This window comes from Acanthochromis polyacanthus, chromosome 19 (assembly GCF_021347895.1).
Source record: "Acanthochromis polyacanthus isolate Apoly-LR-REF ecotype Palm Island chromosome 19, KAUST_Apoly_ChrSc, whole genome shotgun sequence".
Taxonomy (NCBI): Eukaryota; Metazoa; Chordata; class Actinopteri; family Pomacentridae; genus Acanthochromis; species Acanthochromis polyacanthus.
In genome coordinates, this window is record NC_067131.1 from 7,561,023 (window position 1) to 7,588,435 (window position 27,413).

General features: G+C 42.3%; 1 protein-coding gene across 4 annotated transcripts in view; it reads left to right on the plus strand.

Annotated features, from left to right (window-relative positions):
- Positions 1 to 3,934: 3,934 nt before the first annotated feature.
- The window catches only part of ctbp2l (C-terminal binding protein 2, like), a 119,923-nt gene continuing 96,444 nt past the window's right edge, over positions 3,935 to 27,413 (plus strand). For 2 of the 4 annotated variants that reach the window (XM_022194190.2, XM_051939061.1), the window contains exon 1: positions 3,936 to 4,316. The gene's annotated coding sequence lies outside the window, so the exon portion shown is untranslated. Of the gene's footprint in view, positions 4,317 to 27,413 lie in introns of all 4 variants that reach the window. The other 2 variants (XM_022194193.2, XM_022194191.2) reach the window with 2 other exon arrangements.

Consider the following 27,413-nt stretch of genomic DNA (forward strand, 5'->3'; position numbering starts at 1 on the left):
AGCATATGAGCAGTAGGAGTCATGGAGATTTCTGCTTTTTTTTCATCACAGAATACAATAGCTGCTCGTGTTTCTTAACATATGGACCTTTTTTTTGCAATGAATAAGAAGGTTTGTCTTAAAGGTCATCTAAATGTTGTTGCCCTCATGTAATAGCTATGATTTTCTTGGCTTCTAGTGTGAACACAAAGCATCTGAAATTCTTGAGTTTTGTAAACAACCTAGCCTTAAATGTGACACTGCCATTGTGCGCACAATTATCCCACTGAGGGGTTGCGCTGTTCGCCGCCCACCGACACATGTAACCAGCTTTCTGACACGAGGTGGACAATCGTTGATGGACAGATCAATATGGGAGCATATGGAGGCCGGGCAGAATATAGAAATGAAAAGTGGAAAATGGGATGTAGATAATTGAACTCTCCGAGCAGCCTGACTGCCACTTCACACAATCTGCTGCCATTTACTTGACCTCACGGAGTGACCGCGCAAAGTGCACAAGTGAAGAAATGAAGAAGAAGAAAAAATTGTGGCCGCTTGACTCTGTAGCGCTCTTCCAATGCTACATCAGAGGCAAAACCCTTCATGGATTAACGTGATCATGTGAACGCTTGTCCTTTGTGCAACAAGTTCCAAAAAAAGGACAGTCAAAATCGATCATGTGACGTCACGCGTGACCCCATGCATTCACAAAGCACCGAGGTCACACGCTTTGCTATGCAATCTTGCCGAATCAATCGTGCGTGACAAGTTCAGTATGCACAACACAGTCAAACTATATTTAGTACGAAACTAATTGTCTGCTCTTACAGAAGCCACTGCGCTATTTGCAGAATAATCACTCTGGAGGAAACAAAGGAACTCCTAGCATAATCAATATTAGGTTGTTGAGATTTGAACAACCTTTCTTCTGTGAAAAAATGCTCCCTGTTGATGAACCAAATGTGAAAATTAGAAAAAGAGCATCTCTGTTTACAACTACAAGGTATACATTTAGCCGTTACTCATCTGACTGCGTTATTGTACGAGGTTTCATTCAGCAGCATCCCACTGTGATCAATGCTAAAGAGCACCATTAATTGTATGTACAATTTCATGTGGTGATGCACAAATAACACAGGCTTGTATAGGCTTTTATAACATCTGCGTGGTACATTAAAGCCTCGAGCACTACAGACACATTCATATTGTCGAGTGGCAACATTACATGCCTATTAAAATGTCTGTTCAGCCAAATAAAAAAAGCATATTTGCCCACTTAGTCCTATTGTTGTGGTTTCATTTGCCCACATTTTGAGATATTCATCTCTGAACTTTTGCCAACACAAAGCACAATGCAAGTGGGTGGAATTTTGTGTTTTTGTACTTTTCTTCTTGCATGTGACAGGCATGTAAGTTTCTGTCATTTGGATTGATTAAAGCCGGTTCCCCCAAATATCACATCTGGTCCAATTTTGGACCACACGCAGATAATCTGGCTGGCTCTCGGCCAACATTGACGGATAACAGCCTGAATCGGCCCAGAACTGTCTGCTGTCTGTGAAATGGCATATTTCACAGTTACCCCCAGTAGTGTATGTCTCTGAAGACAGCATTGGTTTCATGTACCCAAGTTTCAGATTTTACCCCAGGTTCAGAGAAGATGGATGTAGGTGTACTGCTTGAACCTTCATTAATTGTGTTTTATGGGCATGAGCTAGCTGCCAAGGTAATGTACAGAAACACAATGACAGCTTTCCACATGGAGATCAGCAAGATAAGATAGTAGTTTAATTGGTGATTCTACAATAAACTGGCCATAGGTGTGAGTGTGAGCATGCATTGTTGCCTCTCCTTGTTAGTCCTGTGATTGACTGGTGCTCTCCCCCTGCGACCTTCCACATGATAAAGCGGATGTAGCTGATAGATGGATGGACGATGCCGTGACTGCCAAGTTTAAGGCATCATGGGGGGAACTTTGTTGGATGTCATACCCATCTTCCTATCGTCCTTGCCATTCCTTGTCTCTTTTCTGGTGTGTAGGCCTATAATGAGTTCAAACAATCTTTAAAAAGAAAATAACAGCAGGCCACAAAATCAAAGACAAAGTGTTTAAAGACACTAAAATCCTGTAAAAAGCTGAAAAGAGTTTTCTTTGAGCTTGGCACAATGAGCACCTCTTACAGCATTACAAATAGCCCTTACTAATCTGAAAATATTGATCAGTGCCACTTTTAAGGTCCCATATTGTGCTCCCCCTCCCGGCCATGCCCCCATCAGGAAGACGACTCGCTCTGTATCTGTGCCCGACAACGTTTGTGCGGTAAAGTGTTTGTATACGTGACTATGTTTGTGTGACCAGGAGTTTCTATCGCTGTCATCTGACATGGGAAAATCGCTGAATTCATAGCACAGTCGTTTTAAACTTGTGTATGGTGAATTTGCAAGACCACGTTAGCTGTGTTATGCAGCAGCTTGGAAATGTCTTGACTGTTGGATAACATGTAATCTTAATGGGTTGCGTTTCAGTCACTATTTCATACTTGTGCTGTTGTCTGATGTTGTCTATATTGGGAATTCTGCTCTATTAAAATACAGTTTTTGTGAGCACAGAGAGCAGGAGAGAAGCTAACAGACGAAAAACAGTGGTGACACAGAAAAGCAGTAACTCAATATTGTTTATTCGTTTTATAAGAGCCTTAAAGTTTCCGCCATCTTTGAATCTCCCTGGCCTGTTTGCATGTAATCATAGCTAGCGGTAAACGTTACAATACTACAAATTCATTTAACAGATGCTTTTATCCAAAGCGACGTACATCTGAGAGTAGATACAACATGAGCACGGATCCAGTCAAGAAAAAGCATCCTGAATAAGTGCCATAAAACAAGTTCACGCTAGTCACATTAGCCACTACTAAGGAGTAATCCGCTGGATCTTAGGTGCAGGATGTACATGAAGACTCTCGTGTTCACTCTTGCAGCCAACAACAGAACATTTGATGAAAGTAGAAAGTAGTGGTGGATTTGAATGCAGCTGACTTGGAGGCCATCTTGTTGTGTGAGGGCTTGAAGATTGGCATGAGTAAACGTCCTCATTATAAGATAAGATAAGATAAGATAAGATAAGATAAGATAAGATAAGATAAGATAAGATAATCCTTTATTGATCCCCAGAGGGGAAATTCAGGTATTGCAGCAGCACAGGGCAAGTACAAGGATACAAGGGTAGTAGCATGCATTGGGTTCAAGAATTACACATAGTTTTAGGACAAACCAAGGGTGACGTATAATAAACAAACAAAAGGAAACAATAAACTGACCAGCAGCAGCAAACAGTATGAGGTATTCACAATGTCGATAAAGTGTCATCCAAGACAACTGATCTATGCAGTGGATGACACTTTACACCTCCAAGCTTATAGCACAATAAATCGGATGTGCGTCATATGGGAGCGTTAAAGAAGTGAAAAATTACATCTGGAAACAGCAATATGGCTTTGTTAGTGTCCGAGCAATCCACAGACCTCACTTGTTGAGAGATTTCTGAGGCAGACATGCCTTCAATACTTGAAAATCTGCTCCAGCTTTAGGCTATTTGTATTGTGTTTTTAAAAATATCCCCATGACTGAATACAGTTAAGTGATTTTTTTTTTTTTTTTTTGCTGTCCCATGTCATTTGGGTGAAGTGCGTCTTTAAGCTGAATTTCAATTTAAAAGCTTCTAAAAATGACTTTTTTTTGTAGATATATAAATAAATAAATAAACATGAAATAAATGACCACCTCATTTGTGCTGCTAACCATGTGAGCAGAAGGTGTGTGCGGTGTTGGAGGAGGAGGAGGAAGAGGAGGAGGAGGAGGGGGTTCTTCTTCTTCTTGGTTTATGTCATTGGTTTAAACGACCCAAGACCCCGCCTTGATAAAAAAGGAGAGTTAGACAGACACAGTGTGACTACAGCCAAAGAGAGAGAGAGAGAGGGAGAGGGAGAGAGAGAGAGAGAGGGGGAGGAAAAAATAAAGCAGTGAAACAGTTAGACACCTACTCGGCGTTTTTTATGCTCGGCTGTATTTTAATAAACCGGGAGCCGTTTGTGCACACTGTAGCCCGCTTCCCTGTCAGCTCCTCTCTCTCCGGTCGTTTCCCAAATAAAAGCCGCTCGTGTATCGCACCGAGGATTAATAAGGTGGAATCATAAATACTCCAAAAAAGAAAAAGAAAGAAAAGAAATCTTCACATGAAACATTTGTCCCCGGAGCGGATGATGCTGCCGCCGACGTGTGCGTAAAAAAGCGAGGAAAAAAAGTCTCAACTTGCGATTACGCATCCATCGGTCCAGGTAAGACTGCGTTTTTTTTTTTGTTTTTTTTTGCCCTCTCTTCCACCGATTTGATTCGTGCTTTCAGAGTTGGCTGCCGTGTGTGCGGGGGGTTTCCAGGTCCGCATACGTCTCTCTCTGACCATGTGTGTCCACCTTACTGCGCCATGAAGATGGGGAATGGTCGGGGTGGGTTGAACGCACAGAGGGACAGTCGTTCCTGACCGAAAACCTCGTCCGTGCAAATTCGTGTGGACGCTGAATATCCCGCGTTTTCACATTACATCCCCTCCTCTTCACATTTATTTAAACACGGCAAGGGTATTTGTTTTCGCACGATCAGGGGATAGTGTGTATATGTGTGTGTGTCGGTTCGAAAACAAAATAGGAAGTGCATTAGCGGAGAGTGTGTGTTGTGGAGTTGTGTGCATGCTCCCAGCGAGACTATTTGCTCACAAATCCTCTAAATACCGCATACTTGATCCGAATCACTGAGTTTTCCCCCCTCTCTTCCTCTCTCTCTCTCTCTCTACAAAACAGTGTTGTAGTAGGAGACGTCATCCTGTGTAATCTTTTAGCGCTGTTTGCTGCTTAGCCTGTGCATCTTTGCAAAAAAAAATAAAAAATAAAAACACACAAGTCATTCCTGTGAAGCTGCACCGCGATATCACTGACCTTCTGCATGCAAGACGATCACAGGGCTCTCATCAACTTTTTGCATGATCAAACACCTGCATGTGATCACAATCTGCCCCCCCTCCCACACACACACACACACACACACACACACACACACACACACGCACACACACATCCAGGAATCTTGCTACCTTTTCTTGTGGTTTAGTGTGCAGTACAGACAAAAAAAAGCTCATCCATTTGCAGTCTGAAGTTGTTAGGTGGATGGAGTGAAAGGCTGAGGGGGGGTGGGGTTGCCCCCTTCATGATCCCCCTGGAGGCTCCAGGATGTGACTTTGAAAAAAAAAGCACTGGAGGAGAATAATGGTCTCCTTTTTTTTGTTTGCAGTTCTCACTCTTTTACGCCACTTTTTATTCGTTTATCTCGCTTCTGGGTCTTACAGTGAGTCGCAGCTGAAGAAATCAGTAAGGGAAGTGTGTTTACAGCAGTGAACTGGTGCAGACAGTGTGTATGAATGAGCCGCTAATTGCCTTGTGTTAACTTGTTAATTACACACGCTAAAGTATACATATTATTGGACTAATTAATTCTCTGATTGCCCTGAAAATACGGGACACGTGTCGGAATTAATGGAGGAGTTCTCCTAATTTCTTATCACTCATCATTAAAAAACATCACTGTCACTAATTTGTTCTTGTCAACTCAGATGATTACACCCTCCTGGCACGACACCTAAAAAAAAAAGAGTCGTCTTAATATAATCGATGTAAATTATTTGACGCCTCCGAGCCAAATCAGAGATGACCTTGGTGAGGCAGGTCTTTGTCTGTCTTATGGGTGTATTGGATGAATGTGTGTGTGTGTGTGTGTGTGTGTGTGTGTGTGTGTGTGTGTGTGTGTGTGTGTGTGTGTGTGCCTGAAGGAGTATAAGGCCACTACAGATGTGCACAGCTTGGACATCTGCTCTGTTGTCAGCCATTGTCAAGGAAGCATTTAAGATGGTGGGCAGATCGGCTCAACAGGGCTCCCTTGTCAAAAAACTCCATTAAACTGCTCCAGTCACAAGTGGCCACGACACTGAGCTGCATTCTTTGCTCCTCACATGCCAGGTACATTCACAATTATCGCTGCTGCTGAACGCTGAATTGTCTTTTCACTCCCCGCCCTCTTTTTTTTTTTGCAGGAACAAACTTGCCATACATAAGTTGAATTGCAGAAACACCCCTACATTGTGAGTCGGCGTTATCATTTAGAAAAGGCGACTGTCATGTTTTCCGCCGAGGAAATGGAACAGACTCAGTTAGGCGACCCCTCGAAGAGCCTGCCCTCTGCCATCCTCTCCCGTGTTGCCGAGCGGCACCCTATCACTCAAGGCAATTGAACGTCTCTGAGGGGACCTCTGTTAGCCCCGTGCAATATTTATTACCATCCATCATCCCGAGACTCTCGCTCCACGGGTGAATAACAGTGGCTGCTAAGTTCTGCGTTAAAAAAGTTCCCTCGCCAGCCACCATTAGAAGGGATTTATGAGAGCAGCTTCCCTAGAAGTGCTGCGGAAGCGAGACGGAGCACGTTTTCAGAGCCTCGGCGTACCCGCTGGGCTGTGGGACTGAATATGTCATGGGTAAAATTCTGACCGGTGCTTCCTTGAAGAGCCTCAGCTTCTCTTTTCCATTTCAAATTTGCTTCCGTAATAGGTTTTAGTGCTCAAATTAGAAAAAGAGGTGCAAAAATGCCAACCTCAGGCTGAAAAACAATCATTTCGAAGACGTGGGAAGTTCTAATTGGCATTTTTTGACATCAATTAATTGACAAAACAATCACATGCGGTAACACATGTTTGTGAATCGTACAGTGGAATTCTATTATTTACAGCATTCTGAAGGCAGCAGAGAAAGCAAACACTCCTCTGTTTTCTCATTTTCTTTGTAGCAAGTCTTTCTCGTGGCAGAGATAGTTACGATAATGATCTAAAATTCACTAAGGTCTTTAATAAGGATCGTCTAATGTATGCATACTGTGCTTCGGAGCTGGTAAATCCTGCCTCCACGTCCTTTGAATGAGTGTGAGCGCATGTTGTGTGAAAATTAGTATATCTGTATGTGCTCACTACCTCTCGATAGTCTTTGATCCCGCAGAGATGAGATGGAATCTTTTTTTCCTCAAGTCTTTCCACTCTGTTGAGATTGTTTGTTTGTCAGAGTTGGGGAAAAAAATTAGGATGGATGTAATGGGAAAAAAAAAAGCAGGTGAAGCTATAGGGCCGGGGCAGCGCTTGAAATGAATGTCTTACTATGCTTCTTTTAGGTCAATTTGAATATGTGTTTTTAATTGGTCTCTGAAGGCTAAGACTTCTCCTTTTCTGCCTTCCTCAAAAGTGTCTGTGTGATGTGACTGTGTTGAGCTGAGGAGCCTGGGAGCAACGGTGTTCATTTGAAGCCCGCCGAACATGCTCATTATCTCCAACCAAAGGCAAGATTGATTTAGCTGAAAGCCGGGGTAATTTTTGAAAAAAAAACAAAACAAAACACGTCAGTCGGACTGTAAACTGATCAAGACAGCAGTTCTTGCCACGGACTGCTCTTGGTCAAAGCGAATCACTGAAACGGAGCGATGCAGTGGAAACTACTAAGTATCTTCGCCGCTCGCTGCAACTAAAGGGGCCATTACTCAGCCGGAGCTGCTCTCTCATGGTTTCAAAACTCCTCTAACCTTTCGAAATGCTATATTGAAAAGATATCTCAAAGAAGCAGTTTACTTGTCATTTCTTTGCTTGGCTTTTTCTCTCGAGGCGTTCTGCATCTTCATTTTTCAGCACATCGAGGAGTGCGTGTTTGGGAGTGGGGGGACTATCAGATTTTTCTGCTGTCATCGCTTACTCCCCCATTGCTATAATTTCATTGACAGTAGCAGCAATTGTGTTCTCCGGAGCTACACAGGGGTAAAGGATAATTAGAGCTGTGGATGTCTTTTTCATGGTAACGGGGAAAGTGGAACCCTGTGCCAGCACTATTCTCTGTACTACACAAAAGGACAAGATCCAGTGATAGGGCTTGCATAAGAGATCTACAGTATTCTCTAACACAAACAGATGTATTTTATTCTGAGTGAGACTAGCGGAGCTGAACCTCGTGTGGTTTCGGCGCCGGCTAGCAGATAGGATTTTTCTGCAGTTATTGAACCGCTCTGCGCTCGTATCAGGGGAGAGCGAGGTGGCCGTGCGAGAAAGTGGAAGTGCATTGTCTTTCGGCCGTGTAAAAGGTCAAGTCGCGCTTGTACTTTTGGCCCCTGTAGGCGATGCCAGAGACAGCCTTGTTAGCGTTCAGGTGCGACGTCGCTGGGCAAAGCGGCAGCACGGCAATTAGAGTTATTAATTATTTTCTTACAACTTAATACACTTTCATTTAATGCATATTAATTGATGTGCTCCTGAATCCGCACTCACATAATCCACCAAGGATTTCTCAAAGGCAAGCACAAAAGGCTTTTATTATCTTAAGGAGAAAGTGGTCTTTTGGGATGTAAAGTGCCCCTGCTCAATTGTGTATTACATTATGAAACAGGCATAAGTGAAATGAAATTACAACATATCATCAGCACGGTGAAGGATCCTATTGAATAATTACCTCGGCAGAGCCATTGTTGTAATGTCAGACCCGTTCTTTTGGATGTGACGGTGGGGGTTTTATGAAGTCCTCATGCAAGGGGAGTAAAAAGCAGTTTCAAGGTTAAACCGTGTGAAGGCCAAATGTTTGGGGAGGGTGGATTAATTTCATGTCCCATAATGTGATTTGCAATATCTCCTCCTCTCCTGCCCTTGGTTTCTTTGGAGATGTGCGAGCCTGATGAGAGCAGAGAGCAGAGGAAAGGGGGGGTGCTGTAACTATCTCCTGCATTTATAAGTGTTTACAGGAGTGCTAAATGGAATTATGGGAGATGGCGCACGCTTACAAATTCACCATCATTCCCAGACCCCCCGTCTCATTACTGAATACAAATTCGGAGGTTATTCCTCTGGTGCACAGCTGAGAGAATTAGCTTTTCTCTCATACATGCACAAACACAGTCACATATATAAATGCATAACACAGTGCAAACACAGGATGGGCGGCGGTTCCAGGGGGGAAAAAAAAATTGCTGTGCATCATTAATTGCAGGGCAGGCTATGAAAAGGAGGGACCACCATGGTAACAAGAGCAAGATCTCTTGCAGCTCAGTCGGCCTAAGAAGCCTGCGAACGTAGCATCTGCAGCTTATCGATGTTTATCTGCACATCAGCGTGGTTAATGAAACTGTTGGGTTGCCACATCTTGTTGGCAAATTCTGCACAGTACAGATATTTTCAGAGATATGCGTGCGTTTCTTACAGCTCCATTAACATAGATAAATTTGCACAAGGAAGCCTCGCAGTTTGCGTGTATGCAACGCGAGGAATTGATAAAATCAGCGATTGAGGTCACTGCAGGTAGTGAGTTTCGTGGGAGGGAGGATTTTTATAGGGGGTGGAGGTGGGGGATTGGCCACAGTGGTAGAATTTCCACTTATAATCCATAGCCAAAGTCTTGAACAACACTGCATAGGATATTTTTCATAGGATAATCAACAGAAACTGGTTAAAGTTGTAATCTGGACCTAAAAGTAGATTAAAATCCACACTAGTGGTGACAACAAGAGGCAAAGTGACCTGTAGTTATTCATTTTCAAAGAGCACTGAGAGACCTGAAGTGGGTGGCAAAGCAGTGAAAGGTCAGAGTTTGTCGCTTTTTTTGCCAAAATAATAAAGTGAACTCAGAGGTGGCGAAATATCGACCGAAGCAGTCACTGGGTGTTTTAGAAGGTGATGGAGTTTGTGTCTTTTTCAGAAGAGCTTCTCGCTTAAATGCGCCTTTTTTTTTCTTGTAAAGATGTCTAAGTGTTGAAGGGCGAGCACTTTTCCTCCGCAGCAGCGCTCAAGTTTGTATTATCAGCGTTGGAAAATTCTCACAGTGTGACAGCTCCAGTGGGCTGTGTACAGTTGGAGTGTTTGTTGGAGTAAATGCAAGCCATGCTTGGACTTTTTTCCCCCTTTTTATGTTGTGTCAGAGCAGCGAATATGTGTAGGAACTCAATTTACCTGCTCTTGTTCTTATATTTTTATTTGCATGCCCTGTCTGTGTCACAGTTTTCTACTGAAATCTCATTTTGTTTTCCTATGAAGTGAGCAGGGAGAGAATTGCATTTGTTGTAACACGTCTTTCAAAACTCAATGACTGCTCTGGTGACCCTACTGCCAAAAATAATAGTGCACTCAGTTCTCTGTGCATCAAGTTACTGTTGCTCTTCTTCCTGGTTTCTAGCAAAAGCTATTTAATTCACCTTAGTATTCCTCTTCTGCCAGTTCTGCTGCAGTCAGATGCAGTCTTAGGTGCAATCCATCTCTCAACAGATGTCCTACTTGGGCCTGTTTTTAACTGGCGAAAAGCTTACTCATGCATTTAAAATGTTAGAGAACTTTCAGAGCTATTGTTTGTAAGATAATCTGGCAAAAAAAAAAGTTGATCTTGGCTCTACTTTGCGGCAGCACATTGCAGCAACATCCTGTAATACGCTGCTTTATCAAATATGGTACATGCACGCTCACTTGCCAGGTACCTCGCAGCATTGGGTTAAGTCACGATTTAGATGTAAGATAAGAATTAGAGCAGCTGTGAAAACTTGATTTACACAATCCTGCCTCGACGGTGTGAAAAACACCCCATGTGGGGTCTTGGCATTTAAAAATGCTTTCAAACTGGACTTCCTTATTCATATTTCATCCTCTACTTGCACCTTATAGCAACACCGATGCAGCCCTGTGGTGCTGTTGTCCACCTGAGAGTGCCGCTAGAAGAATGAAAGGACCACGGCTGCTCTCTCTCTTATCCGCCTTCCTCTTTTGCTTTTGCTTGCCCTCTTCTGCACGTATCCATCCTCCATCCTCTCCTCCCCCAACCCTACCCTCCTCTACCCAAGTGAAGGTCTCATTGCTTATGTAATGTCTCCAAACATTTGTGCAGCATTAGGGGAAGTCAGGCATGCCAAAACTGTGCAAAACGTCCCTCTGTGCACCCCATAGAGGTGGGACAGATGGCAACCCTCGTTCCCAGTCTTGTAAACTGCCTGTGACAGGAGAGATGGCATATCCACAGCTGAACTAGGGCAACGCTAACTAAGGCTTTACAGACAGTGGTGGACACAGTTGCGTGCACACTCATCAGTGAGACGCTTATTATCAGAGCCGTAAAGCGTCGCGGTTTGATTCTTGTTGTTTTTTGGGCTTTTAATTACAGCCCAGCACTTTAATCGATCGCGGAAAAAGTTGATACACACTGTAAAAGCACCTGCGACCCGGGTTGTGGCTCACCTATAACAAAGGCTATCAGATTCCCGCATTAGATCATCTATCACGGTGTTAAAGAAGGTGACCCAGAGTTGTTTTCTAATTCAGTCGTTAATCACCGCCACAGCAGAGTGTCGGGCACTTTCACTTTGTTCCCCTTTAACAACTCTCTGGGCAGAGTCCATTACTGAGTAAACAGACAGTGAAACACAGAAGAAATGAATGAAGATGCCCAGCGCAGAAGCCCCAGAGGTGAGATCAAATGGCAGGCCCGGTGATGATGAGGGATGTTTATGGCTGGCACTCTATTAAGAGGAGCCTCTTCCCTGCTGGCTCATAATGAACATCTTACCTTGTGAAATGGTTGTTCCATAGCTCCTTTTTTTCCCCCCTCCTTCTCCCTTTTACACCGAATTACTGGTCATTTTCATCAAAAATGTGCCCTAATTGCTCTCAGCAGCGAGTCGGGGGAAGGGCCACTGATAGAGAGAGAATGAGTTTTTGGGGTAACTTGGCAAGGTGACTGGCTTATGGCAACATTAGCCGTGTTGATTTGAATAAATCTCCACTGTCGCCCCCCCCCCCCCCTCCCCGCTTTTGTGTGTTAATGAAAGCCAGTTATGTCCTTGGAGGATGATATTTCAGGCCTGAACTCTTCTTCTTTTTCTCTGTGTACACGGTAACGCCTCCTCCAGATGTCCCCCACTGCGGGAGGCTGTGAGGCACATGCGAGAGGCTTACCGCTAACCGCACACACACACACACACACACACACACACACACACACACACACACACACACACACACACAACACACAAACACCTCTGGGGGGGAGAGGCGGCCACTTTAGCTGACCTGTTACGAAATATGACTGCATGGGCTGCGGAGAAGAAGTGCTGTTTTCTGTGAAGAGTTAAATATTGCTGACAAAAAGGGCACGTCTGTGTGTGTGTGTGTGTGTGTGTGTGTGTGTATGTTGGGGGAGAAAAGAGAGGAAAAAAACATCTCAGAAAAGGAGAATGTTTTCGTAAATCACAGACAATGTACCATCTGCACACGGCGGGGCGTATGAGCGACACTGGACAACTGCTGTGAGGAACTATTGCATTGTTATTAAATGGCTGTTGCCTCACTGGCAGCCATATTAAAGCCTCAGATCCTGTGCCTGATGCAAGGCAACGAAGAGGAAAAATGAGGAAAGAAAAGAAAGAACCAGTCCGGCCTTCTGGACATGTTGACACGATGTGGCACAGATTAGAAGACGGCAGCAAAAACTTCTTGGAAAAAAAAAGAAAAGCGCGAAGAAAAGCAGGTTTTTCCTCGCTATCTTTTTCCCCTCTTCCTCTAACCTCCCTTGTCCCCACCCACCACCTCTACTTGCTCAGCATCTTATACACAGGGCAGTGAAAGGACAGCTTTTTCAGTAGCTGTGTCTTAAGAAATGCAGATTTTTGTATTTCAATCCATTCCAGGTCTTGTAGCTGGAGGTCAGATTTTCTTTTTTTTTCCCCTTAACAGTCACCGCAAAGATGCTTTTTTTCTTATCCCTGAAGCAGTCCATCTGCAAAAATACTCACTATAGGACTCTTTTCATGGCTGAGGAGTCTCGATCCACTCCTGCTACAGCAGCGTGTTGACTTATTGATGCTATGTGCCCTTTGTGCGCACTGAACTAGTGGCAGACAGTTCATGAAATGCCACTGAAGAGTAAGAGTTGATTAGCTCCTCTTGCTCTCCCTCATCTCATTCCCGCACACTCAGGGCAGTAAAAATGACTCTTGAGATTGCACACTCTGCTAACAGTTTCTTGTTAACTTTCTTTCTGCCAGAGGTTATTAAAATTATGTAGAATTTGAATGCATAGTCACTGAATTGTCTCTGACCTGTGCCAAGCTTTCCAGTTCAACGTCTGGCTGTCGCTGAAGGAAGAAATAAGTTTTTGCTTTTTTTTTCTTTTCTAAATGTTTTTCACCCTGAACTTACTACATTTGGTGAAAATTGCCAGTTACCTCCTGCACATAGTCCAAAAAATATGAAGGCTCGATGGTGTAACAGTTCTATCTGATTTGTTCTCTCAGCGTCCATTTTTCTGGCTTTGCGATCTAATTAAAATGAAAAGAAGCAAATCTTGTATTAATTTAATTTTAGAATCACATAGGAGGTGCAGCACCAGTGCCTACTTGGATGGATTTTTCCTCAGGAAAGCTGTCATGGCAGTACAGTGCATGTTTGTACATTGTTGAACGATGTTTCTCCAGGTTTTGGTGCCAAACGTAGTGCTGGTGGCAGCAGTGGTTTGATTGAGGGCACAGCGTGCTCAGGCAGTACCTGGTGGAGGAGATAAGAGGTGATGTTTTTATGCTATTACAGGACCGATCGCTACCTGCTCAGAGGAAACCGGACTGAAATCCAAACTCCAAATAAATGACGGCAGAGAAAAAACAAACACAAATACTTGTAAAAAAGAGAAAAGTGGAGTGAAGTAACCGTCAGATCAGTAGCTCAGTCAGTGAACTCCTGCAGCTGCGCGAGGAGAGAATTTGCGAATTCCCATAAATATGCATATGCACTTGAACTCTGTTTTCCTGACAAAAGTTTCCAGGGGCCTGATTTTTTCGGAGGCCGTCATCCCGCATGACGGAACCTGACATTTGGAAAGGTCTGCGAGGAGGATTTGTTTGTGACAGCTTCAAATGACAGTGGCACAGAGGGAACGGGAGAAAGGGGAGGGATGCAGGGACTGAGGAAGAAAATTGCTCCTGCTTATTTAAATGTCACTTTGGCTAGGTGAATGCGTAAGCTCTTCTTTTTTTTCTTTTTTTCAGCATTACATGGGCCTTTCTCACAATGGAAAACATTTCTTGCCATCTTTTATGCCGTGCGTGTCTCTTCTCTGTCTTTCTGTTTGGCTCGGGCTGCGTTATTGGCAGGAGGCTTTAAGCCTTGTGAAGCTTTGCCAACATCTTGACAGTAACCACAAACCATTTAGTTGTTTGTTTTGTGTAGGTAGTGACTGAAGGACCAATCACTCGGGGCCTATTTGGATTTGAGGTTTTATTCTGGACTGTATATGCAGCAGCGCAAAAATACATATTAATTTTCAGGCTCTCCCACTCTCCCTCCAAGTGCAGGAACAAGGAGAAAAGTAAGAAAGAAATCGCTTTAAGTACAATCTGGGGGAGGAAAAAACAGACAGGGAAAATAACTGATAAGTGTGCAGCAATTTCTGTATATCCAGAGTGATTTCTCTTATGTAACAACAGGTTTTTTTTCTCCCCCCCCAACGAAGGCTGTTATTTCTTGTCAGCACTTACGAGGGCTCTGCCTGTCACCGACCTCTTTAACAAGGATGAGATGACCAAAATACACCGAGTGTCCCTTGGTGATGATAGTCAAATGTCACTCAAACTGAAAGGACTGCAAGCCAGACTCTCATACTGAGCTTCCAACAATAGTAAGGAGGAGGGAGTGTGGAGGGCCCTCTATCTCTTTTTCCTTGACAAATAGCTGATGACACTGTTGGATTAAGCCCTCACAAGTCATGCCAGCTGCTGGAATCAGATGACAAGTACCTCCATGTCTACGTGTCTTAATCTGTTTCTGACGCTTCCAGCTTCATATATAACTGGAATATTCATCACGCAACTAGCTGCCTGGCTGCAAATGCCAATAAATTATGTGACTTAAGTGACGCCCGAGTTTGACAACCGCTTTTCCTGAAAGGCATTTGCCCTTTTGCCTACTTTTTCATTGTGCCCTCCTGCCATGACACATTTTATTTAAGAGCTGTCTGCGAAGTGCACCACAAGAACTCAAGGCTGTATGTTGAACTCTGAGCATCGAACAAGTTCCCACAGTAGAAAATAGAGGCTTTTCAAATTTGGCTACTGCAAACAGAGCATTTATTTTAACAGAGGCATTTCCCATAATTAAACTAATGCATAGGAAAGTATGCTGGGGTGGCTCCCCTGATTAATGGAGCAATTACATAATCCATTACACTGAATTATGAATGTGCTAATGATGAGCTCATGTTGGGTAATGATTCCTGGAGTTTGCTTGTGTAAAATATGAAAAGGGAAGCAGAGAGGACTTTCTGTGTTTGCAGATGTTCCTCTAATCACCGGGAGGTAAAGCTAAGGAGGGGGAAAAAAAGGAATGTGTGACTTCCTACGGCGGAGTGGCGGCTCCACCATCACGGGTCATTGCTCCCTGTTGTATAAAAAAAACGCCTCCTACTGTTCCCCGCTAAGGCTGGATGTTGTAGATTTGAGGGTCTCCTGCTATGATTTACTAAAGGCCATACAAATCTAAATTAGTGTTTGGTGTAATTTTTTGATGGCGAGATAAAGTATGCAATTAAGAAGGCAAAAAGATAACATAAAGGATGACAGTTGGCAACTGAGCTCTGTCATAATCGTCTCGGCCAAAACCGCGCCTGGCTGTAAAAGCAATAATTTGTTGTTTACATTCTTGTCTATTTGCTAAGATGTTCCTGGTGCAGCAGACGTCTGGATATATCTCATGTGAACGGAGTGCCAGTCATTCGTAAAATACAGCGGAGTAAGAATCAGCTAGGGTTGCAACCAGTGATTATATTTTCATTGTTTGATTTTTCAGTCACTTGGTTGAAGCTTGTGAGAAGTTGCAGTTGCGTAACAATGTCTTCCTATCTTTAGTTTGCTAACATTAGCCACCATACTGGCCATAGCAGATCGAGTGAGACTGTTATGGCAAAACTGGGAGAGGTGTGAATTCAAATTTGTAAGAAAGAGAATGTGTTATTTCTCCTCTCCAAAGTGACACAGTTCTTATTAGAGCCAGAATGATGCTGGGTTTTTGGAGCAGAAGCTGATACTAATTCCTAAGAAGTAGGAAATTCTCATGTTACTGGCCCATATATTATATTTAATATATACTTATATGTATGTATATGTATATTTATCTGATCTACTACTATGTTAGAGTTATGTTGAAAAGTGAATGTGATGGGGTCATTTTTAAAAACAAATTTTCCAACAATGTATTTCACAAACTAGCAAATTACTGTTAAGGCACTGTTTGACTCTGCACCACTATCAGCTCTGCTACATGTACTACACAGTCTTTAGGAGAGCCAGAATAATGCTGGATTTTTGGAGTAGAAGCTGATACTAATTCTTCGGGAGTAAAACATTATCATTATGTTGGCCCAGATCTTATATACAATATATATTTATTTTTATGTGTATGTATGTAGTATATAGAAAGTGTGTTAAAGTTATGTTGAAAAGGGAAAATGATGGGGTCATTTAAAAAAAAAAATTTCAACAATGTATTTCACAAGCTAGCAAATTACTGTTAAGACACCGTTTGACTCTGCACCACCGGCAGCTCTGCTACATGTACTACACAGTTTTTATTAGAGCCAGAATGATAAGAGAAGCAGAAGCTGATACGATTCTTAAGGAATAAAAATTAGCATTACATTGGCCAATATCTTATATACAATATATATATATTTTATCTATATGTATGTAATATATAGAAAGTGTGTTTGAGTTATGTTGAAAACGAGCTTGTTGGAGTCTTTGTTATTAACTTTCCAACAATTTATTTCACAAGCACTGCATGACTCCGCACCACTATATGTTCTGCTGCATGCACTGCAGACAGTGCTGTGATAATTGTCAATAATGCAGTTGGTGGGACCAAGACATAGCTAGGGCTCTATTTTCTCTTATTTAAACCAGATTACAGTTTCTTGTTTGCACAAAATAGATGCCGCATTCTAAATTTTTACCTTCGTCTTACTTGTCCTACCATGTTTTGATTTTAGATCATCTTGACAGCACATGATGCACTCATGCAGCATGTGTAATGTTCAAACTGCCATCTGGCTTTTCTTGTGCACAATTTGTTTTAACTCGTGTTACATACTCACAGTTTAAGCAGCACAGCAAACAAAGTGAGGCCTGTGCAGGTGGGGTTGTGTTTATACAAGAAAAAACATTTGTTTCTTTAAGGCCTTGTCCACACTAATACAGTTATCTTCCAAAAATTAACATTTTCTCTACATATTGTGTCTCTTTCACATGCTAACTGTTTTAAGTGACAAAAACTGAGATTATTTTCGGTTCTCTTCTAAAGTGCAGATTTTTATTCTTGTAACTCTGGACCACTTTGCCAGCATGCAAAAGCCTCTGCATCTAATGGTCAAAATGTCAGTCTTGTCTAGTATTTGATGTAATGTTAATGTAGTCTGATCCGATCTGCTTGTTAGACTTTTGTAGTTGCTTTGAATACTTGTGCGTAGGCATGTATTTTCTAAAATTATATTTGTCTCGCCAGATTTTTTAGTTTGAAATTCAGTCGGAAAACATATATCAAGAAAAATGTCCATATTTGTACAGACAAGGTCAAATGATTTTAATTTTTCACAGTTGCAAGATATCTGAACTGCAAATTCTTTCGGGATTATATTAAATGTATCAGCAACATGTTTTTCTATCAATAATGGCACTCTTGGATACTGCCAATTATCTCTCTGATCTGTTGTTGTTAAATAAAAATCTTCCTTTGAGCGTTTGACAAGTCATCCAAATTGCTGTGATCCACAGTGTTATTGCATTTGCCCAAAACAAGGCACTCTTCAAAATCCTGTACAGAAGGAATCATCAGTTTGCCATTCATGTCAGATTTTGCCTAACAGTTGTTGCTTAAATGCCAAACCCTTCTATTGAGTTGTCATAGGCTTCATTTCTAATAGTTTCCCGGAGCTGTCTTTGTCTTTACACACCCTTCGGATTTCTTTTTGGTTAAAATCAGGCCTCAGTAGTGCATTTTTCTGCTGATTAGTTTGGTTTAGGTTGGGCATGTTGCACTTCTGGCCTCGCCACTGCAAGCTTATCTCCGAGAAGTAGCGCCAAAAGAGACAAGCCAATGTTTGGCCTCAGGTCGCCAGTTAAAAGTTGTACTTGAACACTTTACAGAGTCTACAGCTGGCAGCCAGCTTACTGCAGACATGCGTGTAAATCCTGCATCTGAGGGGAAATCACTTTTCTGTAGACTCGTAACGTTCTTAATGTAAAAATCATCACAAAATGGCAAACAAAGCCAACAGGAAACTGATTGAATGTCATATTGTATTAAACAGGAATTGTAATTGATGTCGTGATTACAAATGTTGAGTATGTCACATAACAAGACTTAAGATGCTATAATTATGCTAGTTACTCTGTCATGCTCTATCAGCATGTCAACATGTTTATAAGGATAATGTTTAACGGATAATATTTTGCTTTTGTGCCAGCTGTTATTGAATTATCACTGCTCGATGTAGATTAAACATTGGTTGATGGGCCTTGGTTACATCTGACTGTGTGTTGGCACTTTCATTTTTACACTTTGTCCAGTTGTTGGTTGCAACCTTAGACTTAGAATGATACAACCTCTCTGTGGGTTTCCTCACTTGCCAAACAGAAAAATGAAAGCAAGCTGATGAAACACAGCAAATGAGCTCAATGTAAACATGGACTCGCATGAGACTTAGTAATTTGTAATAATTGCAGAGGTCATCTGTGATCTTATTCTTGTGTAAATCACCCATAGCCTTACTTTGTTGAGCAAAAATTCCACTGTACATTAGCCTACGGCAGTCACAGAGATCCTGTTTTCATCCCATTTGAATTGACATCTTGGTTATTTGAGTTGTTTTGGGGGTTTTTTGGTAAATTTTCTCCACACCTCTTTTTTGGTCGTTTGGCTTGAGCATTGTGGAGGCTGCATTGACAATTTGAAATCTGAGCTTCAACTGATTTTGGGTGAAAAATTTGGGAGTTTTGAGATCCATTCAAAGAAGACCAAGCTCCCATCCAAAGATAATGTGGTCGCCTATTAATACCATATGTATCGATAATGTCAGTCTTCGCTTATACCAAATATCCCGCCCAAAACACAGAAGTTTCCAAATGATGCAAAGTCCCTAGGTAATGCTATTGTTTTCACATGGGGTTAAAACACTAAAGGTCTTAAATACCTTAAAATATAGTCTTAAAATGGATTTCGGATGAGCCATCACAGTTGATGGTGAATTTCAATGGTGCAAATTTGTGTTTGGGGTTTTCAGGGCCTCTAAGAATTGCAGTTCTGGGGGCAGCTGCCCGCTTTGCCCAGTTGAGCCTTAGATGGAACTTCCTGTGCCTTCTGTGGTTTCAGCAGAGTTGTGCACACATTTACAGTTCTGTTGGGCTTTTATAGCCTATCTGACGTTTATATGTACAAACAATGATGTGGGAGGTTAACATGTGGACGCTTGTGTTATCTTTTGTTCGTTGTCCTTGTTTTGTAGGGGAGTCTGAGGTGTTCTTTTCCCTTCTTTATGGACTGAGACAGATGGCAGTTGCTGAGGTCACGCTACACTTCAGGCTTTACGACCACCTGTCTCGAAGCACACAGTCACATCCCAGTTTATCTTGTTTGATAAAGAAACCGTGAATCTTCGGGATATTCTCGTATCTCTAGAGAGCACAAGTTAATTGCAAAAAGAAGTTTTAATTGGGCTCGTGTTTACAAAATGTTGCCTTCATGCCCTAGTTGCACATACCTAGTTCCAAATAAATGGGTTCCCTTGGAGATATTGGATTGTATTTTGTCTTCATGCTGCTCTGTGTACAACTACATCATCTGCTCGTCAATAATATACACCGGACCTCTTTAACTGGCATGATTGGCACCCATTATTTCCCAGCCTACAGTGTCTGTTGTAACGAGGTTCATTTGAAGTTCAGTGTGAGTCCATTTTCTTAGGTAAACAAAACAGCCAGACTCCAGGCTTCCAGCTGAGGACACTTATCTGCTTATCTCAGATAGAAAATTGTCTTCTTCCCATAGTGTGAAATTTCTCTCTGAGCTTTGTCAAGGTAACTCTGTTTGTCGACTCCGAGAGCGTGGTGTGTGCCGTGTGTGTGTGTGTGTGTGGAAAGAAAAGTCACTTCAGCACTTAAAGCTAGTAAATGAATTGTGTCTGTACAATTTATGGGGAAACAATTGCTGTTTGAAAAGCAAGGAAAAAAACTTATTTAGGTTCAAATAAAGCAATAAAAGTTTGCCGGAAAAGCTCGACTCCTCTCCAGGTAGAGCCCGGAGGCGCTATTTATTACTTGGGTCAGAATTGCAAAGAGGGAAACAATGTGAGAGTTTTTATGTTGGTTTGTGTACTATAAATGCAGGAGTCTGTCCAAGCATGTGTTGGCTATTTTGTTATTTTCTCAGTGTGTGTTCAGCTTTTTCCAGATATGCACTTATGACATAAACATGCATTTCAGTCCCACAGCTACTTTTCCTGTCACAATGGCAGCTTGACTGTGTAGCAACTCAAATTGAATGGCGTCACTAAGAGGAAAAAGTACAGCATGTACAAGGTTAAATATGTAGTCAGAGCGAGATTAAATGGACTTGGTGTTCTTGCCTTCTTAAGAGAACAGTAATACTTTTGTCATTTATCGTTCCTTACGCACACCGAGGCGAAGTCAGGTTAATAAACTGCAAAGTGTTGTGATTATGAGCTTTTTAAGTTACTCTGGAGATTCTTCTCTTGTCTGATCAGCCTGTAAAAATGTGTTTTCATTGATTTTATATTTCCACTCGCAGCGCAGGGGAAAAGATAATAATAATAGTAAAAAAAGTCTTGGAAAATGCATTATTCGTCAGATCTTTTGGGGCTTTTTTCTCAAACATTGCATGGCAGCTATGTCTTGTTTAATGCAGAGTTATTACGGAGCGAAGATTCGTGTTTGAAAGCTCATTAGTTCAAAAAAAATTCCTGAAGCTAGCTGTTGTGTGTGAAAGAGGTTTATGAGGGTTCCTTAGTGCTCTCCAGGCTGCTGCCTACAGCACAGTGGTCTTTGGTCTTTACAGTGGGCCTCTGGGCTCTGGGCCACCAGCTCTACCTTGTTCTGCTCTGCTGGTTGCTTTGGCCCTGTTGTGAAATGTGATCAGTCGGCTCCATTAGGGCCTGGACCCGGTGCTGTAGGAGACCAAACGGCACCGATCCCTGGCTGTACCACCCAGGAGTTGATCTCCAGGGGGATTGGTCGGAGCGGAGCGAGGAGCGTCTGATGCCTCGTAGTAAGTCTGCTGGGAATGCGGCCACGCTGCCTTGTTGTTGTGGTATCACAGGCTTGTTTTGCCATGTTCTCGCCTCGCTCAAGCTTGCTTTGTACGTTGAACAAATGTGACACGTTAGATAGCAGCGGATTATGTAAGTGCCAGGACAGCACACAGTTATGCCTCTGCGCATTTTGTTCCATTTCACTCACTTCTGTTATTAATGATCTAAGAGCAGCCGCGGTCTCGTCTCGCGTGTTTCTCATTTCTGCCGCTCCTCTCTGGACTCCGTCCTGCCGCTTATTTTCAAACTAACCCAGACCCAGTTCTCCATTTTTGCTTCGAGGGACTACATTAGCGGCCCTGTCAGTGAGGGAGTGATGACAAAACACTGCTGCTGAACAATTAAAGAGCAGGAGGCGGGCGCCCTGACATAGAAACTGCTGCACCTGATTGCTCAGAAGATTGAGGGGGTCATACGTGACAAATTTGGAGTAAATGAAAGTGCACTGGATGTGTCGAGCGGAAGAGGAGGAGGAGGAGTTTCTACTTTTTGGATATGACTGCTGGAGTTCATTGTAATCATGCTGAGCAAACTACAAACTGTTTACAGCCACATTTCAAGTCTAAACAATGTCATTTAGCTGTTCAATATTCATTATATATGTGTATTATTCGCTAAAATATCCTTTTAAGCTATCATGTGATTTCTGTTGCATCAAACTGTAGCTTCTGGACTGTGAAGTGGACTTCAGATGGGAGAGATAGGGTTTATCTCGAAGCAATTCTCATGACTTTTAGAGAGGTTTAGCCAATCTGACAATGATATTTAAGAGATTAGCATCTTAAGTTTGTGCCTGTTTGCTCAAGACTTGGCTTTTGCCTGATTTGTGATTGTCTGACATGATTCGTTCCACTTCAACCTTCCTCTCCAGCAATTTGCTTACTTACTGTCTGTATTTTTTTGTTGTTGTCTGCTACACATGTGGGGCCCCGCTCATGAAAAATAGATAAATGTCAACTTGGCGGCCTCCTGCAACGATAAGGACAAATACAAAGGTTGCAGTTAGTGACGCCCGGGCCCAAATCGGCGTTGTGTTTATCAGAGTGACACGAACGGATGTGCAGAGAGATAGCAGAGCAGCTGACCAGAGGCAAAAAAACAAAAAAGAAATCTGCTGTCCATCACGTGTTGAGATGCAGAGATGTTATGACCCGTTTGAAGGGTGCGGCTCTTTCAAATGGAAACAGAGGCTAGCGTTTGTGCTTGCACCAAGTTTTCTAACCTGTCTGCTTTGCATAAAATCAACTTGTCTGCCCGTCAGTGTGTTGCTCTGTAATTAACCTGCGGAGGCCCAAAACGGGCGCCCTCTGAAAGGCTTAATTAACCTGTGCCTACGAGGCGGCCATTGTCCTCTGGCTCCCGTGACCTGCACGAAGCGACCACAATACCTCACATACTTACTGCCCTCACAGACGGCCGAGGAACAAACCCACCTGCTTTTTTGTGCTGGCATGCTGTTTTTTAGTAAACAGAAGGTGATGATGTAGTTTTCTGTATGGATGTAAATGACATCAGGGCCTTACATTTTATTCACTGCTAGTGCTGAGAGGAGGTTAGTTGATTAGTGCATTAACAGGAAGGTAGTCGTCAGTGAAGTGGGATTTTTCAACAAAATGTGGCGAACCTTTTTATAACTGCTCAACTTTCTGTTATTGTACATGGACTGTAATTAGTTCTTTTCCTGGATGGACGGGAAAGCGCAAAATTGCTGTTATTTGCAATAAAGGTGCAAAATTGTTGGTATTTTCAATAAAAGAGAGCATTAAAAAGACTAAAAACAGTGTCAAAATCGAAATATTAAGCAATGTATTGATAATGGAAGTTCATTAGCTGCTTGCTGCCTTAATCACCTCAGCTCTAGGTTAGCTTTGTCAGGTAAGGACGTATAATTTAATGCTCTCGTGCCCCCACCTCTTCTCCTCCCATTGAAATTAAGTTGTCTCCTTCTTGTTTAGTCAGCTTGATGTTTGAGCGCTATTTTTCCCAGCATCAGCATGCAGCTCTGTAAAACCAGCACCCAAGGGACCTGGACTCTGTAAGTGTGTGCTATAGCGTAACAGAGGGAGAAAAAAAAAAAGAAAGACTGCATGGCTTGTCCCCCCAGTCAGTCGGAGTATTCTGTATGTGTGTCATCTCCTGAGTGCAACACCAGCTTGGCCCACTTCTGCCTGACCGACTAGACTCTCTGCAGCTCATGTGGGCTCTTCCCTCCTGTCTCTTTTGTTTAATTTGCTCTCTCTCCTACGCTCCCTCACTTCATCTCTTTTCCCCGTGTGGGGTCCGGTCCTCGCGTCTCTTCTCGATAGTCAGAACACAACAGCCAAAGATGTCCCAGGTGAATCAGGCAGAAGGTATTAGCTCACAGCCGGCTCGTACGATGAATCAGACGAGACCACCCAGCGCAGATTCGTGCAGTTCCACGCCACTGCATGCACACATACACATCTAGGTCAGACAGTGAAGTGGGAAGAAAGGGGAACCTTTAACCTACATCATGGCAGCTCTGTTTTCACAGACTGCAGGGTCCCTGAGACGTGCGCTCGGCGATATGGTTCTCCCCTCTCATCTATAACTAAAACACAGCCGCAGATGATACGTTGTGCGAGCGAGGTTGTCAAGACCTTTCAGTCTGCGTTTTTTGACTGCATTTTGTCTTACGCCAAGGATGGAGATTGCTACACCATTGCAGAGTGAGTCCTGCTGTCAAATGTCAGCTTAAATCTCATAAGCTGTGTTTTTAATATTTGATTTCGAGAGGCCTGAGCCGAGTATAAACCGCAAAGAAATAATAGTGGAAGACGTGCTGTGTAGGATTTTTTTTAAACACTTCTTTCAAAGGCTTGATCCAAAAAATACAATAGTTAAAACAACACAGATTTAGTAGATAAAGCATAAGAAATGGTGTACTTAAACCTGTATTACCTGGGTTTTTTGGTCAGCATTAACCTATCATGAAGAACTTTTGAGCACATTTTCCTGTATATTTGTATTAGCTCTACTTTTATCTCCGTCTTTGATCTCTATGTGGCTGTTAAGCTGCTTAATTCTCCACTAAGTTTTCCAGCTAGTTTCAGACTGGGCGTATATCCTGTTCATATTGTGCATGCAGTACATAGAGTAGGTATGGAAATGTTAAGTTTCTTCAATAAAAGTCCATTAGGGTCATAGTCAGTAATCAGTGAATCACTGAAATCAATGAAATACAATGAATGTTTTTCCATTTTTTCGACACTTATTCTGACACTATATTCTCTACAAAATCAGATTGGTTGCATTATGTATTTAAAGAACAGACAAATTTGGATCATTCTTCGTAGCTTCATCTCTGTGATCAACCTTCTGTCATATTGTCACATTGTTTTTACGGTACTATTTGACGAATTGCTATCATAAAAAAATGATTGCAGTTCAAATGCATGTGGTAATTGAAACGTAAATGATAATTGATTCTCGGATTGGCACTTTGGCAGTGTGAAGGTTACCGCAATGACAGCTCAGCAAGATCGTGTGTTCACGTGATGAGGCGCTGGAAGGGTTCACGGTGATATTTCAGCGACAGGGAGCGCTTGTCAATCATTCTGTATGCATGGGAGCTCAGAGTGGAGCAGATCATAGCAGAAATGCCTCGACAGAACATGATGAGCGAACTTCTTTCTTCAAGATTATGTATCAGCCTCTTGCTGTCTAGATTTTGCGTATGGGGCATCAAAAGTGAAAAACATTACATATATATTTTTATACCCACATATACTGTTTTACGCTGTATATTATTTTGAATTACACATTGCAGATATCTTACTACCTCATTCTAGGTTTTAGTGCTTCTGTGAATAGATACTGTGAATTAATGTTTTATATTCAGTGGTTGTATAACTGAGAAATGAATACTGTGAAGTGATATAAAAGAAGTCCTTGATCTTTTTTCTATGGTCATGTTTCCTTAAGTTAAGAATATTAAGTGCATGATGAACTAAGTTTCATGTCTTAAAAGGAGCAGTTTTTGGAAATTAGTTTGAGAAATATTTTTTGTCTTATATTGAAAACCTGCACATTTGTTGTCTTTGTGACATTGCCTTTTTGTGCTAAGCTAACCTGACCATCTCCCACCTGTAGCTTAATGTTCATCCCACATGGAGAGTTGGAATGACATCTAACTCTCAAGAAAGTAAATTAGCATATTTCCCAACATTTCTAACTATTTAACCATTGTGTCGTCCTGCGGGTCAAAACTGACCCTTTTTAAAGTTTGAAATGTGTGTATGTGTATGTGTGTGTGTGTGTGTGTGTGTGTGTGGGGGGGGGGGGGGGGATACTTTCAGAGTGAAACTTCTGATGTCTACATTTTCAACATTTTTGGGAATCTTTGAACATTTTTTAGTGGAAAAAAGAAATGTTAAAAATGTTTCTTTTAGAACATTCACAAAAAAAATCATTTTGATTTTTTGTGAATGTTCTTAAAGAAAATATTAGAAGATTTACTGATATATATGCAATCACTTTAGATATTTTTAGGATTTTTTTTGGAAGATTTTTACTAATTTTTTGAAAATATTTAAAAGAATTTTCTTGCCACATTTGGTAGATTTTTTTTTTAAATAAAACTTTTACGGGAAACTTTGAAGGAATTATTGGAATTTTCTTTCTGAAGGTTTTGCAAATTTTCAGAAATTTTTGGGTTTTTTTTTGCTTCATTTTTGGATTTTTTTTAGACAAGGAAATAATATTTTTTGGTGCCTGTAAATGAGGACAACAGGAGGTTTAAAGTAGATGCTGATACAATGAGAAGTTCTAGTTAAAGAAACATTTTGATTCTCTGCAAAGTTTTATTTCATCATGATCAAAACTCCATTGTAAAGAAATCTCATCAGTACCTGGAGATGGCATTAGCAGACAGCTCACACACATCACTGAGTAACTCGGAGACGATGTGAGAATGATGGAGACGATGGACGCATCATCATCATCATCCTCTGTGTGTGTGTGTGGACATGAGTTGTCTCCATCTAGGGCCTTCCCTGCACCCATGGCCAAAAGTGTCACTCCAGGCTACCATGGGTTCATTATGCCATTAGCTGCCTCAGGCCTCAGTCCATTTGCTGGCCAGGGAGTGTGACGGAGCCCTTTCACAGGGTCACCCCTCCTGCTGCAGGCCAGTCAGCTGAGAGGTGCGTGTGACAAGAAGAAGAGGGGGAGGAGGGAGACTGAGTGCTCACCTCACACTCGGAGAATGAATTTGACACTAATCATGATTTAGCGCGGGATGTGAGCTGCGTTACATTTTGTAACCACTCCATATATATGATTTGCTGTTGCTCCGCATTGTCTGCGGTCGATCGTATCTCCCGCAGACAAAGTGCACACGGAGGAGATGGATTCACTGTTTGCGTTGCAGCAAGTATACTCACCAAACAACTTAAATCAAGCCTGATGAGGTATCTGTCTGTCATTTTAATATATACACAGACACACATGCAGCGGCGCCGCTTCATATCTCAGTGCAGGAGGGGTTAATCCATCAGAAGCGAGTGTTCTTGTGTAGCCCAACTCTATTCCCTGGGCCTTTTCCACCTCATCCATCGCCTGAAGAGGACGGCCAGCTTATTTTCTCTGCATATTAAAAAAACTGCCTTGAGAGGTGGCAGGCAGGGTCTCGGGAGGATGCAGATAGCAGTGGGGAGAAAGATGAGCGGCAAGACAGAAAGTGGAGGGGAGAAACAGGGGTGGGGTCTCTTTCTCTCTCTCTCTCTCTTTTTTCAAATAAATGATTAACTAAATACATCCCCCATTCCTGTCCAGTTTGAAAGAAGGGCCGGCTTTGATCTCCTGGGCCCTTTGAAATGATCTGAGGAATGAGCCAGAGAGGGAAGTGAGGGAGGGGCAGGGGTAAGTAGGTGAGACAGGGACGGGAAACGCCACGCCTCCCTGCCTGCAGAGGGGGAGACATCACAGGTAGACATGCAGGGAGAGGAG